Raw genomic sequence first — 21,870 nt, forward strand, 5'->3', positions numbered from 1 at the left:
CTGAGGAACTTAACACCATAAGGAGAACATTGCTGGGTCAGACCAAAGGTCCATCTGGTTCAGCGCTCTTACATGGCCAACCTATGGGAGGCCCACAAGCAGGACATGAGAGCAACAGTGCTCTCCTACAGTGGAGACAGAGCATAGCCACTGTGACTCTAAGCCCTTATAGACTTCTCCTTCATGAATGTTTCTCATCCTCTTTTAAGGCCATTCAAACTGGTGGCCATCATATCTTACATCTTGTAACTGAAACAGCTTCTTAGATGAGACTTCTCACAGGGCAGGAAAGCAGCTCATTCAGCGCAATATGCCACAGATGAAAAGCCTCTGTAAGCCAAGAGACACCAACATGGAAGTGTGTTCCACTAAAACTAACCACAGTGCAATGGGAATATTATACATAGGATTATATTGGTAATCTGGCCTTCGGATATATAAGCCCAATTGAAAGTTACAGTGGCCTTATTCACCAACTGCGAAGTGCTTTTCACCACTCACAGACATTACCCAAACAATATTTCTAGTGCACTAGTGTCATGGAAAGCTGGTGCAAATTAACTAGCTGACTTCTAGGTACTCTGTAGGGGAGTAACCAGCAATGTAGAAAGGATCAGAGTTTGCCTTTCTGAATATGCAGGGTGGGGAGGGGGTCGTATCTCTGGGAAAACGTCAAAAGGAAAATGAAGTGTACCGGAATACTGTCAAGCTGTACAAATATATATTTCAAAAATGTCCAAAATAGCTTGCATCTGTTTGAAGGCACTCAACAGTGACAAATCAGAGGAAGTCTCTTGTAAGTGTTCAAGGGTAGAAAAGAACAGGATATAGATATGCTTATGTGTAGCGATTCTAAATATAGTATTTCTGTGCAGCGAAGGATATAGGATTTAAGAGCCTCTGCAATATCTGAAAGAGGTCACCAAAAGAGTAAGAGGAAGGGATGTCTCACCTGATACAGCTTCATATAGCAAAGATCCGAATTCTGGACAAAATGGTTTAATCCATTAGGATTGAGCAAACCTATGTGACAAGCAATAATCGTAGCTGATGTTCATAAAAAAGAATATTAGAAGATGCCCCAAACTGCATTCAACTAAGTCTACATTCAAACTACATTCAACTCACGAGTATACCCATTGAAATGAATGAACCTATGCTAGTTAACTAGTCCTATTTCTTCTGACACCAACCCACCACAGTTTGGGGTGGGGTACGGTGGGGAATAGAAGGTGGGGGGAGTCCCATTTCGAGAGCTGAAGTTCTTGTGCCTGCTTCCACTAGCGGGACCACTTAGTTGAATCCAGTGCTCTAACTGTAATCATAACCCTTTGACACAATTATTTGACTTGGTTATTCACAGCAATTTGACTGTTATGAGTAGTTAGTGGTAGTTTCACCACTTCTTTCAGGCATAATAGCTAAATGGCCAGATTCACTGAGACAAATTGATACTTCATTCAACCACTGAGGAAGACCTGTATGGTTGGAGCATGCTTGGTCTTTGGTATGCATCATTGTGTATCTTTCAGCTATAAACAATTCCAGACGGGTGGAGTATAAATAATAAAATTGGTGGTGGTGGTGGTGTTCCTTTTCTGTGGAATGGTCAATTGATATGTCCATTTGCCGCTCAATTGGCATTCCCCTTAACATATACACACTGTAAATTTTATACATATATATATATATGACAACTTAGTTAAATAATGTGTTTGAACCTCTTCTCTTACATTTTTTTGTTTTGTTTTGTTATCATTTTATATTTTGATTTATCTCAGTTTTTCTTTTTCCCAGTCTTCAATTCAGTTTACAATATTGTCCACACAGATTTACAATATTTTTTAAACTCCTCATGAAAATTCATCAGCATTTTAAGGTGACTTTCTCTTAATGTAGGTTTGTATGCAATTTTGCCCACTAAGTACATTTTTGCACAGCAATTTTTCCTAATATATGCATTTTAATGCTTACCTTATCCTAGTATGTGTATTTTTGTATACATCATTTTACCCCAGAAAGGGTCAATCTGGATTAAATGGAGGATATATGGGCTGGCATTTTGATGCCAATGACATCATGTGAACACTGCTAAAAAAATCAATAAATGCAAGCATGAGGACCACTGATCCCACAATAAACACCCATTTGGAAACATGCTAAGTAAGTACAGTTCACCTAGTAGTTAATTTCCTATCACATTCCTTTTCTCATCTAAGTACTTTTGCTTTGGGCTCACTTTTCTGATGACTGAACGATAGTGACAATGAAGTGAAGCCTACCACTCAACTATAAGGTCTCCATTCTTAATCACTTGTTTATCTAGTGCATCCCAGCCACTTTTAATCTGGAATCAATTGACATTGATTAAAAATGCATTTCTATAGAGTCTTGGGGGAAAGGGAAAGTAGGGCAGGAGGGCACGTACAGTTGTAATTCTGTGTGTATCACAGAGAATGATGACAATCTGCTCACATTTGGCTTTGCAACTGTCCCTTGAGTACATCTGTGTCTTCATTTCCATGGTGGACACAAATTTCTCTAAAAGCGACTGGCTAAACTGTAATGCAAAATATAAAATTACCATATGACAGCCATCTGAATGTTTAAATATCTCTATATGCATGTGCAAACACACTGACATATATGTATATATATATATTCTATTTTTCCACTTTGTTTCACAGGTGTCCTAACTGATTGGTCAGCACTACACCTTGCAGCAGATATTTTAAATGTTTGTCAGAGGAAAGAGGGATTGACTGTTAAACATCCCAGAGAATTGTAGCTCTGTGAGGGAAACAGGGTTCAATAACAACACTCAGCAGCCATGACAGTTCCCATGCAGTTCCCATAATTTTTTTTTTTTTTTTGGTGGTGGAGCCATGATTGGTAAGATACTGCTTTATATGTATCATGCAGATGGGGTCTAGGTGAACAAAGTGTGGTTTTTCCACAGTAAATGCCCAGCATGGAAGTAGCCAATGGCTCCTTATTTACTTTGCAGTCATATTTCTATACCCTCAACCTTTCTCCTCCTCTGGCAGGGGAGCCTTCAGAATTCTCAACAAGCAAAGCTCTCACTTGCTTAATGTGTGCAATGAATGAACCCCATCCCTCCCTCTGTGTACATCACCTGATCAGCTCTGTACATATAATCAACATAGAATTGTAGAATTGGAAGGGGTCACATGGGTCATCTAGCCCAACCCCCTGCAATGAAGGATTTTTTTTTTTTTGCCCAAGGTGGGACTCAAACCCAGTACCCTGAGATTAAGAGTCTCATGCTCTATCGACTGAGCTCTCCCAAAGTGCATGCAGGGGCTCTTCTCAAGTGTTCATATGAATGTACATAGGCAGATGGCAAAGCTGGCCACTGACCCTTGCAATGCTCATTAACGGAACATGCATAGTGAATGAGTTTACAAGCCTCATATGACGAGAGTAACGTGTAGCCAACTTCATTAGCATCCGACATCGTAATGTGCATTCTTTAATTAGTTTCTCCTCCAACATCATCCTTGCCAACTTTCTTGGCCTGGTACTACAAACCAAACCCTGGATTGGATGATATAATCTAAAATACACCATCCAATCATTATATAAGTTAAGGGCAGGTTAACAGTAGGGAAGGAATAGGTTAAACAGCATAAATAATGAAGAGGTATGAAGTGCCACTGGGTTCTTTAGGTGAAACACACTTTTTGTTTTGTATGGGCAACTAGTAATGAAATTTTTTAAAACCTCTCTTAGATTTCACCCTGTGACAACTCAGTTGAGAGCAATTAGAATTCTACCAGAACCAGCACGATGAGTAAAAAGGGCAGAACAGTTGGAAGCAGACCATCTGGAAACTGTTCACCCCTTGCATCACCACCAGCTAAAAGTCACTAAACATTTAGCTAGCCCTAATGTTTTACTACCCTGGGTGACCTGTACATCTTCATCTCGAGGATGAACTGGCCACAGCTGGAAGCCACTGATTCTCTGCAGCTGAAACAGCAGAACAAGATCAATGGGACTGAAGCTCTGAGCTTACAGCTTTGAGGAACAGTCTGAAGGGCAAAGGAAGGTGCTGGTGTCACTGCGTTGTCCCTTCCCAATGCCTTGCTTCTTCCTGTGCAAAGATTAGTAAAAGATAGCTGCGTAAACGGGCAGCCGCTAGAAACAGGTTCCATAGATTTATTCATTAGTATCCGGCTAATTACCTCTACTTTTATTTAGAAGCATGAATCAAATGAGTTCTCAGATACTTTGTTGCAGTTAAAGGTCCTGCTCAAAATATTCTGAAGCTTGTGTTTACTAAGATCTTCTTATTCTAAGCAGATGCATTATTTTGTTGTGCCATTATGGAAAAGAGGGAGAAGAATCACCCCCCTCCCTGCCTCTCTGTTTATCACCACATACCAGAGATCTACATTTACTTTCTTCCATGCAACTCATATGGTTGCACACAGTATCTAGCCACGAAACACCTGAATACTGTAAATGAGTTTTGTGACAGTCAGGATCCTGGAACCCAAGGCATGAATGACAAAGCAGCAGATCCATTTGAAGTGGGGGAGGTAAGATTTTTCCACAACACAAAGAGCATGGATGAGGGTGGTACTCATCCACCCCAGCCCATGGTTTAGCTCCCTGCAGCCTGCCTCTGTCCCATCAGTGCTTTTCTCTTCAGCCCTGTTCCATTACAAGAAATTATATCAGTTGGAGAAAATCTCTTGAGGGGGAAACAGGAAGACCAGGCTACAGGACCATGAAGTGATGGTTGCAACGAACGTTCAGTTTGCCCATTGAGCCTTTTCACTCCTTTCACTCCTTTTCACTCCAAAATACCACACAAATAAATACCACACTTATAAAATATGGCTGCTTACCATCCCATCTACTGTGACCTTCAGAAAATGTTCTTGAGCCGCCTGCCTAACCAACCAATGTATTATACAATTTGCTTATAGACATGTTCCCAAGAAAGAGGGGAGCTGGCCACTGGGTGGTGTGCCTATTTAAGAAAAGAACTATTTGCCTCCATTCATGAGAGCATATTTAAATCACACAATTTCTTGTCTGCCCAAAACACACAAATAACTGTTGTAGGATTAAGGCGCAGAAGGCTGGAGTGTTTGGCAATTAATTATGACCATATAGTTTTGTATATACTAATCACAGGGGTCAAATCACTTATATTCAACTGTATTAAAGACAGGTAGTCTTTATGTTTGGTTGAAACTTCTTCAGATACTTAGCTGGTTTTACAGACAAATCCCAACTGCATCCATCCACAGAATTAACTACAAACCTAATGCAAGCTCAGAAGGACAAGTGCACCTTCTGCATGTTCCAGAAATGGCAAAAGAACAGCCTTTCTTCTGATATTTTTGGAATCCTGGCTTCCAGATCTGTCTTGAAACAGAGATGTGCTGAGCCACAAATAAAATCAGGAAATAATACAGAAGAAAGCATTTGAAACCAATATTGTCATGGATAATTATTGTGAACCATTTCATTGTTTTTAGTGCCTCTTCTTACACTTCAGCTAATTGGCAGCTAATTTAATTAATCATGTTATCTTTCAAAACAAAACAAAAACCCCAAAACCTTTGGTTAATCCCTGTTCAGTCAAGTCTTCCAGTGACCTCAATATTAGATTTGCTGCAAAAAAAGATGTTCCCTTTCGACAGAATGTCATTGTATACTACACTTAGTCTCTTTGTGCCAGGCAAAAATTGACCTATTTTTGTAACTGCTATTAACATTAAAATTTTACTGCTTAGTGATGATATGAAAAGTCAGACCGCATGCCAGCCAAAGTGGACTTTCAACATTTACACTCCATTAATTAATTCATCACCTAAAAGCTAACTATTGATTTTTTAAATGGCTTTACAAATCTGCTTAAGCCTCTGATGTAATTAAGACGTGTGTTTACTGCAAATTATTTAACAAATACAATGCAATGCTTTTCTCAGCCACAACTAACCGACCTTCCTGTTGAATCATAAAAATTATTTGAAAAACTTCTATTACTGTGTTATCCAGTTAAATCACATTTGAATAGTGCATATTTTCATAGAGCCATTGGCTCAATTAGGTCAGAGACTTACTTGACTATCCTTCAGCATCCTGTTGGCCTCCTGGTGGTTTTGACTACAACTCCCATTATTCCCAGTAATCATGGCCATAATAAATGGATTCAGCTTTGGTACGCTTCTGCGTTTATACACCAGCCTCTGTACAGGGATTCTGCCATCATGTATTATGCAGTTTCCAGACCGGTAATCCTATTCATGTGGTGATGAGGCAGACATGTCACAGTATATTAAAATAATTTTAAATGATACACACAAACGATATTAAAGGAAATCCTACCTTAGTACAAATTAAAATCCCAGTTTGGAATGGGCTCATTCCATGCATCTTTCTGCTAAAATTTATTATTATTATTATTATTATTATTATTATTATTATTATTATTATGGGAGGGGGTTACAATAAACATTGCTGGGGAAGTGGAATATTGTCAACACACATTTATACAAAGTAGAAATGGGGAACTTGTGGCCAATCCAATATTGCTAGACACTGTCTCCATCAGCCCCAGACAGCATGACCAATGGTCAGGGATGATGGAATTTCAGGGGTGATGGCAAAGGTTACCCATCCCTGATATAAAAGTTTGTAATGTAAGTGCTATAATTGTAAATTGTGACCTTTCCTTGTGAATGCAAGATTGTGGTTTGTTTTAAGCGATCACAAGAAAGATTGCAAAAAAAGAAAAAGAAAAAAAAGAGACGTGGTCAAAGAGAGTCAAGGGGAGTTCATTCATCATTACTCAAGATGCGTATGTTTTAGCATGTGTGAAAACACTTGAACGATAGCTGCTCACGTGGTGTGTATCATTTGCGGTGCTTCATTGTAGACAGAATAGGAGCACTCTACAAAGGAAATATCTAGGTGAGACATCTAAGTAATGGACACTGATTATGAGGAAGGAAACTTACAGATTCAGCAAGAGAAGAGGTGGATCATTCTAAAGTGAGATGTTAGATCCTCACAGCCCTGGTCTCAGAAAACATACTAAAGCCTTCCTTCAAAGTTCTCTAAGTGACCCCCCAAACTTAATCCATCTATTAATCCATTCACATCTTCAAGATGAGCCAAAAAAGATTATCATTTGGTTTCGAGGACAACTCCCCCCCCCTTTTTTTAATAATAGTGAACATGTACTGTGCAAGGAAGTCAAATGCCCATATCTTCTTCTTCTTCTGCGATTGCTTGTAGCAGAGTAAGATTGTCTTCCATAAACATGGTTTCAACAATGAGTCCATAAGTGACTGTTGAGGCCAATAATGGACCCACACATCCTTCCATAGTGGGAACAGAGGTTTCCAGGCCGGAGTTGATCACAGTGTGAATTTGCCAAGCATTCCTTCCTCCTAGCACGTTTCTCCCTTGCATCCTGGGTTTGAGTCTCTTCAAAGCCCATGACACCTTTGGTAAAGGCTGTTTTCCAACTGGAGCGCTCGCAGGCCAGTGTTTCCCAGTTTTCAGTGTTTATACTACATTTTTTAAGATTTGCCTTGAGACAGTCTTTAACCACCAGCATTACACGTTCCATTTTTAAGTTTGGAATAGTGTAGTTGCTTTGGAAGACAATCATCAGGCATCCACACAACATGACCAGTCCAATGAAGTTGGCGTTGAAGAATCATTGCTTCAACACTTGTGATCTTTGCTTCTTCCAGTACACTGATATTAGTTCGCCTGTCTTCCCAAGTGATGTGTAAAAAAATTTGGAGACACCGTTGATGGAATCTTTCGAGGAGTACAGCAACATACCCAATGACATCAATTTTAGGAGGATGGGGTAATGTCATAATGCTATCAGTACAAATAAGGGTTTTTTAAAAAAATAAAAATTCAAAGGTTTTCCTGACTCCTTAACTCCTGATTGCACATCCAGGAATCTGCTCTCCCAGCTAATTTGCAGCCTTTCCATCCATGTGGAAAAATTTATGATTACATAAAATCTATGCTTAAATACGCAGAGCACACATTTCATTTTACATCAGCCCCCAGAGGGAGGGCTGCAACAGTTCTGTCGAGAAGAGCTGGCTGCTGCTACTGCTGCTGCTTCGTTTTCAAATGACATCCAACTGTTAATGGGAAAAGGGAGGATATTTGAAGCTACTCATCATGCAGAGATAAAAAGGAGGCAGCATAATCCTGCTATGTCTTGATAACATTAATTAGCAGCAGAGCTTAGGGATCTTTCTTTTTTTAAAAAAAATCAAAACTATTGGATTTAACACTTAGTTGCAAAAACACTAATAATGTTCAGAACATTTCTGCATTCCTGATTTTTAAAATGGGGTAGTTTTAACAACAAAATAAATATCTTTTTGTTGATTTTTAAAGAGAGGTATGCCCATTGTGGATTAACCCAACTTTTTAGTACAAGTATATATAAAAGAAGAAGACATTTGCATCATGACATTTCCAACAGGGCTTGTGTCTGAGTAGATGCTTAGAAACGATTGTCTTTCATTCACTTTAGATTCTGTGGCTCTTGTGGTATGAGAGCAATACATGAAACGTTGCCTACATTAGTTGTGCTCCCAAGAGATGTTTCACAATTCACATCCTGTAAACATCAAACAGGAGTAGTCCTTCCCGTCTCCCCTCTGCCTGCACTCCTAGATTTGTGGCTCTCGAAACCCAGAACCAAACCCAAAACAATGCCTCAGGCTTCTCTTGAACCATTACAATTATCCAAAGCCAAAAACATATTACAGCTACTGTTGCTGTGACCATCTCTGTGTGTGATGTTTTATAGTGAAACCTAAGTAAATGGAAAATAAAACCACTCTGTCCGAGGATGCTTTCAATGTAAATTTGGACAGTAGAAGAGAAGGAAGGGGTTAGCCTCAGATGGGGAAGAGGTTGTTGCAGCAATTAGGAAGCTGCCTTGTGCAGAGCAGGTCTATTTATGGACGTCAGGATCTTCATGGAGCTATGCCTCACCTTCTCTAAATGCATATAACCAGAGAGAGGACTACCGAGAACAGGACTATCCTGCGCCATGCTCTTATCCCAAAAGGCAATGTGAGCAACTCTTGCTTGAAAGTAAAGATGAGCTTTATACAGGCTAACAGCAGTACAGGGTCAGCAACAAGCACAATGCCCAGAAGGTATAAGAAACATCAGGAAGAACTTTCTGACAGTAAGAGCTGTTTGGCAGTGGAACAGACTCCCTCGGAAGGTGGTGGACTCTCCTTCCTTGGAGGTTTCCAAACAGATGTTGGGTGGTCATCTGTCATGGATGGTTTAGTTGGGATTCCTGCATCAGAGGAGGTTGGACTGGATGGCCCTCAGGATCCCTTCAAACTCTAAGATTCTATTATTCTAGGTGAAGATTCAGGTTTTTTTCATATCAATTTCTATAGAGAGTTTTCGACATAAAATACAATAAAAGCCAAACTAATCAAAAGAAGCCCCTCCCTCTGGCGGGTCAAGGTGCTTCCTCCACCCTGATAGTGAGGCTCTGGACTCCACAGAAGGGGTGGGGAAGAGAACCAACAGATCTGCTTCCTTCTCTCTGACTTCTAGAGTCACAAGGGGGAGACCTCCTTCCTCCAAACCTGGCCACCCACCTTGCAGCCCCCAGGCATGGTTTACCTGGGGCTGCCAAACCATGCCAAATCCTTATGGAGCCAATGGGCCCATGACACTCAGTATGGACCCGCAACTCCCTATTTTAATGTGGAGGAGCATATCTGAACCTCTAATGATAGCAGCATTGAAGGCTATTTTGCCGAATGAGTGGGCTAACATTTTTAAAGGATCTGTGGACTAAGTTGCCTGTGTAGATAATGTACCTTACTTGTGGTGATCAGAAACTTCAGAAATGTGGTGCTATATTGATAACAAATTCACCACAGAAGAAAATGCAGCAATAATAATAATAATAGTAATAATAATAATAGTAATAAAAAATCCTGTTTGTGCATTCCTCTCCCATTCCTGGGCAAGAGTGACATGTTGAATGCTCCCAGACAAAAAACAATTTCTTAATGCTTAGCCAGTACATCAGCAAGGAGGTTAAGACTAAGACCCTCCTATATGTAGGGACATATGGATTTGAAGAAGCTATCAAACAGGGGGCCTTCTCACCTGGACTCTGAAATGGTACCATGATATGTACATGTCATTTTCTGTATTTTTGAATCAGCTCTGTTTTTAATCATGCATGATTATATGCCACGTTCTCTTTAACAGCAAAAAAAACCTACATGGCAGATGTTTTGTTATAGAAAAATCCGAAATGGTTGACAGTGCATCTTTTATTTTAATTGGCTGATAAAAATCACGGCTTTGTTTGTGGATCTTTGTATTCTGCCATCCACCTCTAAGAAAAATTACTTCAGACATTAAAAAGCACCTTTTGAATCTCTCTCATCCTATTTGTCCTCAGTATGAAGGTTGAAAATGAAGAACAGTTCTCGCCAGTGTAGTTGTTTATCCACGTAACAGATGGATTTAAGAAATAGCCGATTTACGGCTCAGCCATATAAACAGTCCCATTGCCAATCTGATCAGTGCAAGAGGAACACATTTTACTTCTGACTTTTAAACATCTGCGTTCTCTCACAATGGTCCAGTTCACACAGAACGCTAAGCCAAATCATGACTTAGTGTGAATTAGCAAAAGTGCAGGCTCCTGGAAAGTCGTCTGTGGCCATTTTTCCCCTTCTGCAGTCCTGCAGCTACTGCTGCATTAAGCCATGGTTCAACTTTGTGTGTCATCCCCATTTGGACTCATGTTTTAGCTCCCTCCAACAAACCACATCCTGTACAACATAAGCTACGTTTACAGGTCATGGTGTGTGTACGAAGCTGCTAATATTCTATTTTGATCCATTTTGAGAAAACCTGCCCCTACTTTGTATGCCAGTGTTGTGTTTCTTGTTTAGGTATTGCAAATAGGCTTTTTACTGATGTTTGCAGCAAAGATGTCACACTGTCCTAGATCTGAAACTTGACTATCCCATTGTTAGCCAGAGATCCAGAGGAAATATTTGTGAAAAATGCATTTTCAGTAAAATAATTTTATCTGAAGGTCACTGCAAAATCATCTGTTTTAGCAAGCTTGAGCTTGTGAGATCAATTCTCTTTAGCTGCATCACCCAAAGGAGAAGAAATAGGATGCATACCACTGTTACCTTCAGAGAGATTTCACAGATGTCAATGCTACTTTAGTACCTTAGCGCTGCGCCACACACCGTTTTTTCTTCATGAAATGAAACATCAAATGAGATTTTACAATGACAAAAAAGAATTTTATAGCTGTACTAGCTGGCAAATGATGTACTACAGTGGTTTTACACTAGTCTCATTGTTCTGAGCTTTGAAATTCCTGAGGCTAAGCTGACATGTGCTCAGAGCATGCAATCCAGCTCATTTTTTTTAAAAAAAATGTTATCACACATCAAAGCTATGGCTTAATGAACAAACCATGTGGACTTATGAAACTGCTAAAACTCCTAGAGTGTAGATCAGTCTCTTTCTCTGGTTTAAAATCTTAACCTTAACTCTCCCAAAAGCATTGGCCTGGGATAGAGATGGGGGGCGGGATCAGGTTGTGAGGAAGTCTAAAATGCTCCAAATGGAAAGAAATAGCATATATCCTTTAAGCTTGTCTGCACAGATACCTTATTGTGCATCAGACTCTCTTTAATGCGTATTTAATGAGCATTACTGCTGTAGTATCTGGACTGCACTGCACGCAGCTGGGAATATGGATGTATGCTCTTAAAATGCCCAGGATTAAAGAGGAGAGTGTCTTCATAAGCATAGTAATCAGTGGATCTGAGAAATTGCTAAGACACGTTGAAATGCTTAGCAGGCATCAACATTCACAGTGGCTTTCAAATTCTGATAATTTCAGGCACATATAATCTCGCATTTCCCTCTTGTTAAAAGTGACTTTTATTCCTTCCTACTTCTGGGTTAATTACAGTATCATTTATCTATTTATTTACCTTTTTTCACACTCTCTCAGCTAGTACAACGTTCCCCTCTCCTTTACTTTCTCTTGTGCACTCTCTCTCTTTTCTACTTTTGCTAAATAATACATGATAACGCTGTGAAATCAAGTCTGAATATAATATATATGAACAATTCGCTGGCTACATTTTTTAATGGTAACTATTCAGTCTGTAGAAAGTTCAAACTACTATTCAGCTCACATTGGAACAAACCCATTTAATTCATTCATATTAGCGAATGTATAAATGCAGGTAAGAGGCACAGATACTCCTTGGTACATTAAAAAATGTCAGAACGGCCCTGTATTTTTAATATTGAGTGCTGGAGGCCCATCTCCTGACCTAACATTTCTCATCCAGGTGCTTGCTAAGCAGCTTTCCTGTGGCCATATGAAAGATCTCCATGTAATGTTGTTGTTTAGTCGTTTAGTCGTGTCCGACTCTATGTGACCCCATGGACCAGAGCACGCCAGGCACTTCTGTCTTCCACTGCCTCCCGCAGTCTGCTCAAACTCATGCTGGTAGCTTCGAGAACACTATCCAACCATCTCGTACTCTGTCGTCCCCTTCTCCTTGTGCCCTCAATCTTTCCCAACATTAGGGTCTTTTCCAGGGAGTCTTCTCTTCTCATAAGGTGGCCAAAGTATTGGAGCCTCAGCTTCAGGATCTGTCCTTCCAGTGAGCACTCAGGGCTGATTTCCTTAAGAATGGATAGGTTTGATCTTCTTGCAGTCCATGGGACTCTCAAGAGTCTCCTCCAGCACCATAATTCAAAAGCATCAATCAGCCTTCTTTATGGTCCAGCTTTCACTTCCATACATCACTACTGGGAAAACCATAGCTTTTACTATACGGACCTTTGTTGGCAAGGTTATGTCTCTGCTTTTTAAGATGCTGCTCCATGTAATAGCAAGCCCTTAATTTAGCAACAGGCTATATTCATCTTCTCTAAAGGAAACATGGCATTATTTACCAAAATAGCATTAAGCAGTCCTTCTATAAATCAAACCAACAGAAAGCAAACATTCTAATATCCTGCTGAACCATGGAAAAACACCACAATATAAAACCCATAGTGAATAAATGAAAAGATACATGTGTATATGTTCTGTCCATTTCCAAGCAATATCAGTATGACTGCTGTTGAAACGACAGTCTTGAAATTATTCTTACTTTTCACACCAGTCCTAAAAACATTTGTCTGAAGGTATGTCCCGTAGTTTACAGCACTGGTTTTTTTCTGGGGGGGGACACATACCTCCAAACATTTTGTGAATCTAACAGAAAAAGAAGCTAATTTTTTAAACATTTTTAGTTTCTTCTCTAGCACAGTGAATCGTCAGTTCTGTTGCTACCCCCGATGGCGACCTCATTTCCCGTCATGGTGTTTCCTGAGTCACAGATGGAAGGAGAGTACATTGGGGGGGGGGAATTACAGTAGAAGCTGCTTCTGAACAAACAGGGTAAATTAGAAATCATATTGTGAACTGTCCCGTGATCTTCAGATGAAAGACGGTATACAAATTTCAAACATATATACATATTGCATAGCAACCCCTTACCAATGGTACAATTGCAAACTTCTGTAGAAGACAGCAAAGAGTTTCATAGTCCTGCTCTTGGATATATATTTTTTAAAGTACTTGTAAAAAAAAGAAGAAGCAGTGTCTTTCAAGAAGCGTTTGATTCAAAATCAGTCTAGGATATCAGTTCTGCGCTACTGCAACCACTGGTGAACCAACTGTGAGTAATGGAACAGGTGAAGAAAGCTTAAGTCATCTCTGGGCTGTGAAGCAACATTGAAGGGTGTCGTGAGGGGAAATTGAGGCCTCTTGAAATGGCCCAGAGGCTCTTTCTTCTGCTTTAGTTGAATGTGTTTAAGGTTTATATGAAGAGGTTCACACAATAAATAAGAGAAAGCTTGTGCACCTTGAAAATGAGCATTGCCTTGAAAAGCCTTTTTATTAAATAAATGCTTCTCTCCCAATAAATACCAATCTTCAGAACAGCAGCAAGCTGAGGAGAAGCCTGAAGGTAGCCTGAAAAAAGAAGCAGCTGCTGTCATACCACAGGTGTGAATCTTCAATTAAGAACCATCATGCTTTTCTGTCAACACTAATGAAATTCAGATGTGACAGGTAAGAGAGCTGCTTTAGGAAAGTTGTTTTTTTAAAAAAATAATAATATATATTTTGGTTTCTTTTTCCCGTTCCCCATAACAACCACAGTAAAGACTGCTTGCCAACAGGAAAGTAATGATGCGATGGGAGTGACAAAAAATGGGTTTCTAAATGAGGTAACAGCAAGGTAGGGAAGAAAAAGGGAACAAACTGGTCCCTTTCGAGCTCTGACAAGGTAGATAAGCCCAGAACTGCCATATTTGAAACAGGGACTGACAACTTTCCATGGAGGATGTTTCAGTGAAAATTTATGCCACCCATGCTGGAATTCAATCTAGGCTTCCAAAGGCTGAGTTGAAGGGGAAAGTCTCAGGGTAGTAAGTGAACAGAAACAAACAATTTACATCACAGATATAAGTTAAATCCATTTAGCACAAAATTCACTTGGAAATAGGGAATATTTTCCAGCTCCCCCTTTTGTTCAGGCAATGTATGTGCTGGGAACTCCCATAAACGAGAAAACTAAACATTTTAAGGGGGGGGGGTAGATTGAAGCATGCAAAGGCAAGCTGAGGATGTTTTTGTGAGATATGTTAAAAGTAAACATGCACACACAGCCAGGCTAGTAAAATTCTCTCTGAAGTTGCCATTTAACATCCACCCTGCACAGGGTCCTTCCAAGAAAATTTGGTAAAATATATATGTGGGCAAGTTTTAGTGAATCAAGTCCAATCAATGATTCTGTGCCTGAGAAACCTAGACCATGGAGAGATTTCTGAAGAACTGGAATTCTGACCAGAGTTCTTAGGGAAATGGTTGCAAAACCAAAAGTTAGAAGGTAGCTTCTTGATTAGCTTCAGAAATAAAGCACTGAAGTTCCATAAATGAGGACTTGGTTAGCACATGGCATTAACTGGAATGTAGCAGAAGGAGGGATAAAGTTTTAACTTCCTTGACTATTTTTTCCTCTTCCCTTTTTCCTGTTCTTCCTACTGATTATCATGCATTATTATTTGAACTAGGAAGATGAGATTCACCAGTTTCCAAGCCACCTTCTTAACCAGACAGCTAGGAAAGGTCAGAAGCAGGGCAGACAGTTGTTCCCTGTGCATTGAATGTGCCTGTTCTTTTCTAGATATACTTTCTTTTGCTCAGGCACCTGCACAGTGTGAGACCTATTACAAATTTATAAGTCTCAATTCTGTCATGCAATTTACTTGCTCGCTTCCCAGCAGAAGCCCACAAAGAAATCCTTTGCATTAGAATCCTAATTCATTGAATATCCTCACTGCGATCTTTCCCAACAAATAGGGCACACACAAAAATGAAGCTGAGTTGCAATTGCAGAAAATACTCAGCATATTAGACCTGATGAAGTGTTTCAGCATTCAGAATGGCTCTCTAGTGAGGGGAGAGAGACCCTGTCAGATAGCTTTGCTTAATAAACTCAGTGGTGGCCATAAAAATAAGGGCCTATTCACAGGGCTCAGCCTTTGAGCTTGCAGCAGATGAATTTTTAAAGTTATTGTCAGTCCACACTGACTTTTCAGCAGCACTACCAGACTACATGCTTATGGGAGAGTCAACAACATGCTTTGAACTTAGCAAATAGTCCATTGGCAAAGTTGCAGGAAACCTAATAAATTCTCTAGGAATTCTAAGCATTGTTCCTTCGAAACTGTCATCTTTAGGAAAGGCAAAATAAGTTCCTGACTTTCAATTCAGAGAAAATACAATGTGTTCACCTTACATTTAGGAAGACAAAACAAAAAATGGGGTGGGGGAATTAAACATTGCAAATACAAGGGAATAAAAGAGGACTGAATTCTGCATTAAAATTACATTGTTTTCCGAGGGCCAGGGACTTATTCAGCAGAACCTCAGCAGTTAGCATCATTCCAGGGGTAGTCACAGTAGATTAACACACATCAGACTGAGGTCACATTCACACCGCACATTGGAGAGTTTCCTAGGAAGTTCAAATAATCAGATCAGGCACTTCGGAGAATTTCTAGTGAGTCTGGTCAGGCTGGGGGTTCTGCCAACATGAGGAGTTGAAGCAAGGAGATGGAGCCATCAGATGCCCTATAAATGCACTTAACTCACCAATACTTTATTATGGAAACTTCTTTCAGGTGTAGTTCAGAGATTTTGTAAAAAAATAGTTCAGTTAACTTTGTTGAAATGAGCACATTCATTACAAACACTGGTCTTGAAGCAAAGACAGGTGGCAAGTTGTGGCACCAAAATCCTGAAAGTCCTTTCAGCTGTTCTTTGGCTTCCACAGCTACACTAGGACTGAAACATTGCCTGTTCACAGCTGTCACTGAGATACAAACAGCATTCCTTCTAATCTGCAGTACAAAGAGAGTTCATGCCTTCAGATGACTCTAGTATAGAAGATTCGGTCATGATGCAGGAATGAATTAAATAACCTAGAGGGTCTAATGAGAAAGGAGACTAAAAATGTGCTCCCCATTGTTCATAGCCCATTGTAAGGTGGATTGGAATTTGAATAGCTATAGAAACAGTATATACAGTAGAAATAGGAAAAACTTTTCAAATCAAAAGCTGTTCAGAGCTTTCCAGAGGCTCAGCAAAATACTATGGGAAGTGATTTCTTGGAAGTTGATGCAAGTATAATTGTGCAGGAATGGGATTACTACTGAGGATCTAGCATATACATGACATGTATGTTAAAAATAACAGACACAGAAAAGGTAGTCAAGCAGACAATGGATTTGTTGAGAAATTTAGTATAGTTATAACATATTGGAACATGGAAGTATGAGCCTCTTTTCTTCCTTATGTGTTTTTTGGTGTAACTTCATGTGTCGTTTGGGTATGTTTTCTTTTTCTGGATTATTGTTGATGATACCTTACAATTTATTTTATGGAAATATACTAAGCCTTGTTAAGTATTGTTATCACTGGGGGTGGGGAGTACAACCTTGCAAAGGTGTGGGATTCTCACGATGAGGCTTCTCTGGAGGTTCATGGCAGATTAATCCTGTTACCTCCACACAAGATGGGCCTGCTAAACCATTAAAGGTGAAATGTTGACCATGGGAACATTCAACACACTTGAGGATGGAACGGCCACTTCTGATGTGAAGGTGTGTGAGGCGAGAGAAGAAAGAGAAGAAAGGAGCTTGTTGTTGCATAGGCTTGTGAGAGGTAGCCCATTTTCCTTCCCCTCCTGGGAAGAGATTTTGACAGTGAGCAATGGCTGGGCAGTTGGTGGGCCATGGACCATCCTTCCCACTTCTCTGTCAGTCATCCATCCTCTGAAAAGCAATGAGAGAAACAAAGCAATAACCATCAGGAAATATATATATACTCACAGCGTATTTATAGATTATCTGCTGCCGTTAGAAGTTGCCTCTGGCTGCCACTTAGTTGCTGAGCCAAGTTCAAGCTCTTTGTTTGCCAGTGCCAAGCCCTATAAAGCTTGGGACCCAGGATATCTGAAAGATTGTTCCATCCCTTATATACCCAATCACTGTGCTGTGCAGAAGAGGGGCTCTTATGAGTATCATCTCATCTGTTCCATATCATACAGGAATTGAACTCCTTCTCTTAACATATCAGACAAAGGCCATCTCTCTTGTCTTTTCGGCACCTACTGAAGTCCTTTCTTTTTCAACAAGTCTTATAAGTGGAGATCTTTCTGCACTTAAAGAACTGTGTCTGCATCTGTGCTGGATTTGAAATGTTTCTTACATACGGAATTGTTTTTGTTTTTCTATATGGAATTGGATATATATATATATATATATATATATATATATATATATATAGTTGGCGATTTACTGTGAAATTGCTTCCTGATATTTTATGGGAAGCATTTCATAAATGGAATCCAATGGATAAATAAGGAGTTGTGGGTAATTCAGAAATAATGTCATTTGACATGTGTGGTAGATGGTGGCGAGTAAAATGATGCTTTAACAATCAGTAGTCTCCTTTTTTCGCCAGGGGAAAATGCATAAAAATTGCAAATCTCCTCCTTATAAGATGTCAAAAGCCTTCACACTGCATATTAAGGAACATGGAAATGAGCACTGACATGGCAAATAATGCTAAGTGAATAAATGCTTCAAACAACTGAAAATAAACCAGTGTGCCAGTGGAAGCATAATTTAACCCAAATACCAGAGGAGTATAGTGGTTGGGAGGTTTATGGAATGATGTGTGTTTATGTATGTGGGTGTATTATAAGAGAGGCCTGCTATAGATTCCACAGTTCCCAAGCTGTTGTATGTAGGCTCCATGCTCCATGCATAAAACTGCTGAAATTTCAAAGACTCCAATGATATGCCATTGTTTTAGCAGACTCTATGGCTAAAGCAAGGCGGGTATTTGTTTTGCTTTGTGGGGCAATGGGGAGAATCTTATTCCATTATGGGCATCTCACAGTATTTGGCAGTAGTACTGAACTACAATACTTCAATAGAAATGTAGAATTTTCTCATAGAAAGAAGCAGCATTCAAGAGCAATAATTATATGGAATAAAGATGGAAAGCTTTCAGCTTTCACTGTGGACGCTTATGCCATATTGTGAAAATGGGTGGAGAGAGACGTTAAATGGTTAGGGATCTTGAAGTGAGCCTAATTGCACACAGCTGTGCTGAAAATGCAAGCAATTAGATGAGCTTATCTTGGGCACGTTCTGAAGGGGGGCAGGCTCTCTAAGTGTCTTTTGTTTTGGATACCCCAAGATAAAAACAAGAGATGGATCTATAAAAATAAGAAATATTAATAGTGTTATAATGGTGTATTTAGGAGCACTGTAGATGAAAGTTCTTGACTGGATTATATAGCTGGAATAAAGGAGACCGACTTCTGCTGGAGACACCTGATATTGAGAAGGAAAGTCCATTCAAAACTTAACGTAAGTGTTTAACAGCAGACTCAAGCTTATTAAGCACTAAAATGATGAAACACCAATAATAGCACAAATTTCTCACAATGGTAACTTCTTAAGAATGAGACCCACTTGGAACAAACTTGAAATTGATTGAAATGAAGTCATAGAATGGAAGGAAAATGCACAGACTGGGGTGCGGAAGCAGCTGTTGGTTTGGAGAAACTTTTGAGTCCTTTTGTCTGGTTTGTTGCATCTGATCTGGATCTAAGCAGGCTTACAGCCTTTCTTCTTCTTCTTGGACTCTACCCATAGTCGCTACAGTAGACTGGTGAAAAAGAGAACCATGGTCCTGCAGCACAAATAGCTATGAAGATGAAGAAATTTCAGCAGGCAGACTTGGCATGACCAGCAACATCTGCCAAAATTCCTTCTTCTGCACTCTATTAAAGGTGCAGCAGCCCTGTCCTCAGCTTCACTTGGCTACCTAATGTACACTGAAGAAAGTCAGCCTGTCTACAATTTATAATGCATAAAGACCTGCCCCAGTCCTTGCCAGCCAAGTGGCCAGGAGAGAACAGTGCAAGGTAAAAGCAGAGGTGTTTTGCATCTATTTTTATGTGATAATCAAAAGTAAGCGTTCAACTGCCTGAGCGCATTAGGCGCATATGTTATACTCAAGGAAGTGCATGGAAAGATATATATGATGTGTGCTCCTGAAAGAGGAAAAAGGTTAAGTTAAATCAATCACACCCATCTCCTGTAATAATCAGCAAGCTTATGTTGTCGGGGACCTGTATCGAAACTTCCAGGTATGAAAAAACACGTTCAGAGATAGTTCACTTAGAGCAAGTTACAGTCACCTGGAGAGCTGAGCCCCCTGAAATTAGCTCATATTGCATCAGGCAGATAAAAAGCCAGTATAAGAGGGAGAGAGGGGAAAAAATCACATAATTGCAAGACTCCGATTGTGAATGTTATAACCTCTGGGCTCTACATTTTACCATTCAACTGAACAGATAACATTTATGCATATGGAGCTGTTGTATTGCTAATTCCCGAAATAATGTGTGCAGCATGGCATATCATTCCACTGACAAGCAATTGGCAGGTAGCTTTTACAATAGCAAGATGGATTCACAGCATGGAATGTGTTGATTGCTCGTGTCAATCCCTTTGCAATTTTAAACTAGTAGTAATTAGAGCTATAAATCTCTCCCAAGTATAATTAGATTACTATTTATACCTATTGTCATTAAAACCAGCCTGAGACAATTACTTTTTTTGGTTCCATTGCCGGCAAAAGTCTCTTTAAAAGCAATAATCACAGTGTTTAACGCAATCCATATTCCTAATTCTATAATGCAAAATATCAAGGAAATTAGGCTGCCTCCCTCTTATACCCAATGAGATGATATGGCAAATTCACTTGTGTGGGTTTCTTAAATTACACTTATCAGTGCTGGATTAAAGGGCATTCATTCACACTGAATAACACTCTAGACTACATTTATTTGACAGATATGTCATTCCCCTTTTCCTATCCATATATGTAATGATGCAAGCACAGTCCATTTAGCTTTGCTTTGCTTCAAAATGGGCAGGCTCTGGATATATACATTTTCCTCTCAAGTCGAAGCATACTCACTGCCTCTCTGTCACAGGAAAAGGAATTGTGTCACATTCTGAGTAGGAACACACCTTAATTTGTATTGTCCCTTTCAACACAATAAGCATGATCATTACCCTCATTCAGTACTTGAGACATCTCCATATTTTTGTGGTGACATGGGGCCAGCTTTTCCCATCCATAGTGTGGGTGGATTCAGCCCTTGCGAATTAAGCTGCTAACCCATTCCTATGATTATTTTGTCTTATGACCAACTGATCGCACACAGGTTTTCTTCCTCATATTGATAAAGCTATCACAGAGAGCTCTATCCATCATACAAGCAAATTTCAGGTTAGATGAACTATAAGCACTGCATGAAAAACACAGGAATGAGAACTGACATGCAAGATCTTGCAAAGATGGCTGTTGGATTGGAGGCCAGAAAATGTGCATCAACTTGGCAGGAGCAGGGACCGAGCAACGGGAGCTCACCCCATCACGGGGATTCAAACCGCCGACCTTCTGATCGGCTAGTCCTAGGCTCTGTGGTTTAACCCACAGCGCCACCCGCGTCCCATTTTTTTAATGATATAACACTGCAAATTACAGCTTTCTAGAATCTTTATCTGAATGCAGAACATACTACAAAATATGCAGAGTATGCATACTACAAAGGGCAGAGCAGGAGGGGACAGCCATGGTAACATCATCTCTTGCTGTATCTGGGTGCTCAAATGCACACTTTGTGAAGCCGTACGCTGGCTCCCTCGGCCAATAAAGCGAGATGAGCGCCGCAACCCCAGAGTCAGTCACAACTGGACCTAATGGTCAGGGGTCCCTTTACCTTTACCTATCATTAAAAAACATTTTAATGCAGTTGTGAGGAACTTGTGGGCTTCTTGTTGGGCTCCAACAATGTCCCAACAGCTAGAATAGCCAATGGTCAGGGACGATGACCATTAGTTGCAGTCCAGCACCATTTCTGGGATAGGGGCTAAAGGTTCCCCACCTGTTTGAAAACATGCTTAATTTTTCCAAACTAGTTTTATAGATTAAACTGCAGTATGCAGCACATTCTTTCATTACCTGATAAAGTACTCATCCCTTCTATTCCCTTACACACAAATAATGTGAAGAAGAAGCCATGCAAGGTATACTTGAAGCTGTGAGTTTCTATTTTTCTTGGATTAACCATAGGTATCTTTTGGACATGGGGAAAACCA

At 39.9% G+C, this 21,870-nt stretch overlaps 2 long non-coding RNA genes across 6 annotated transcripts in view; one reads left to right on the forward strand and one right to left on the reverse strand.

Annotated features, from left to right (window-relative positions):
* The first annotated feature begins 10,940 nt into the window (after positions 1 to 10,940).
* On the forward strand, positions 10,941 to 13,173 carry LOC310714012. Its single transcript, XR_014529514.1, has 2 exons — positions 10,941 to 12,463; positions 12,962 to 13,173. It is a non-coding gene; the product is annotated as an uncharacterized lncRNA (long non-coding RNA).
* A 1,052-nt stretch (positions 13,174 to 14,225) lies between these two features.
* The window catches only part of LOC310714004, a 338,331-nt gene continuing 330,686 nt past the window's right edge, over positions 14,226 to 21,870 (reverse strand). For all 5 annotated transcript variants that reach the window (XR_014529498.1, XR_014529499.1, XR_014529500.1 and 2 more), the window contains one exon: positions 14,226 to 17,454. This is a non-coding gene — a long non-coding RNA (uncharacterized lncRNA). The remainder of the gene's footprint in view (positions 17,455 to 21,870) is intronic.

The sequence above is a fragment of the Podarcis liolepis genome (genome assembly GCF_965112155.1).
Source record: "Podarcis liolepis genome assembly, chromosome: 8".
Taxonomy (NCBI): Eukaryota; Metazoa; Chordata; class Lepidosauria; order Squamata; family Lacertidae; genus Podarcis; species Podarcis liolepis.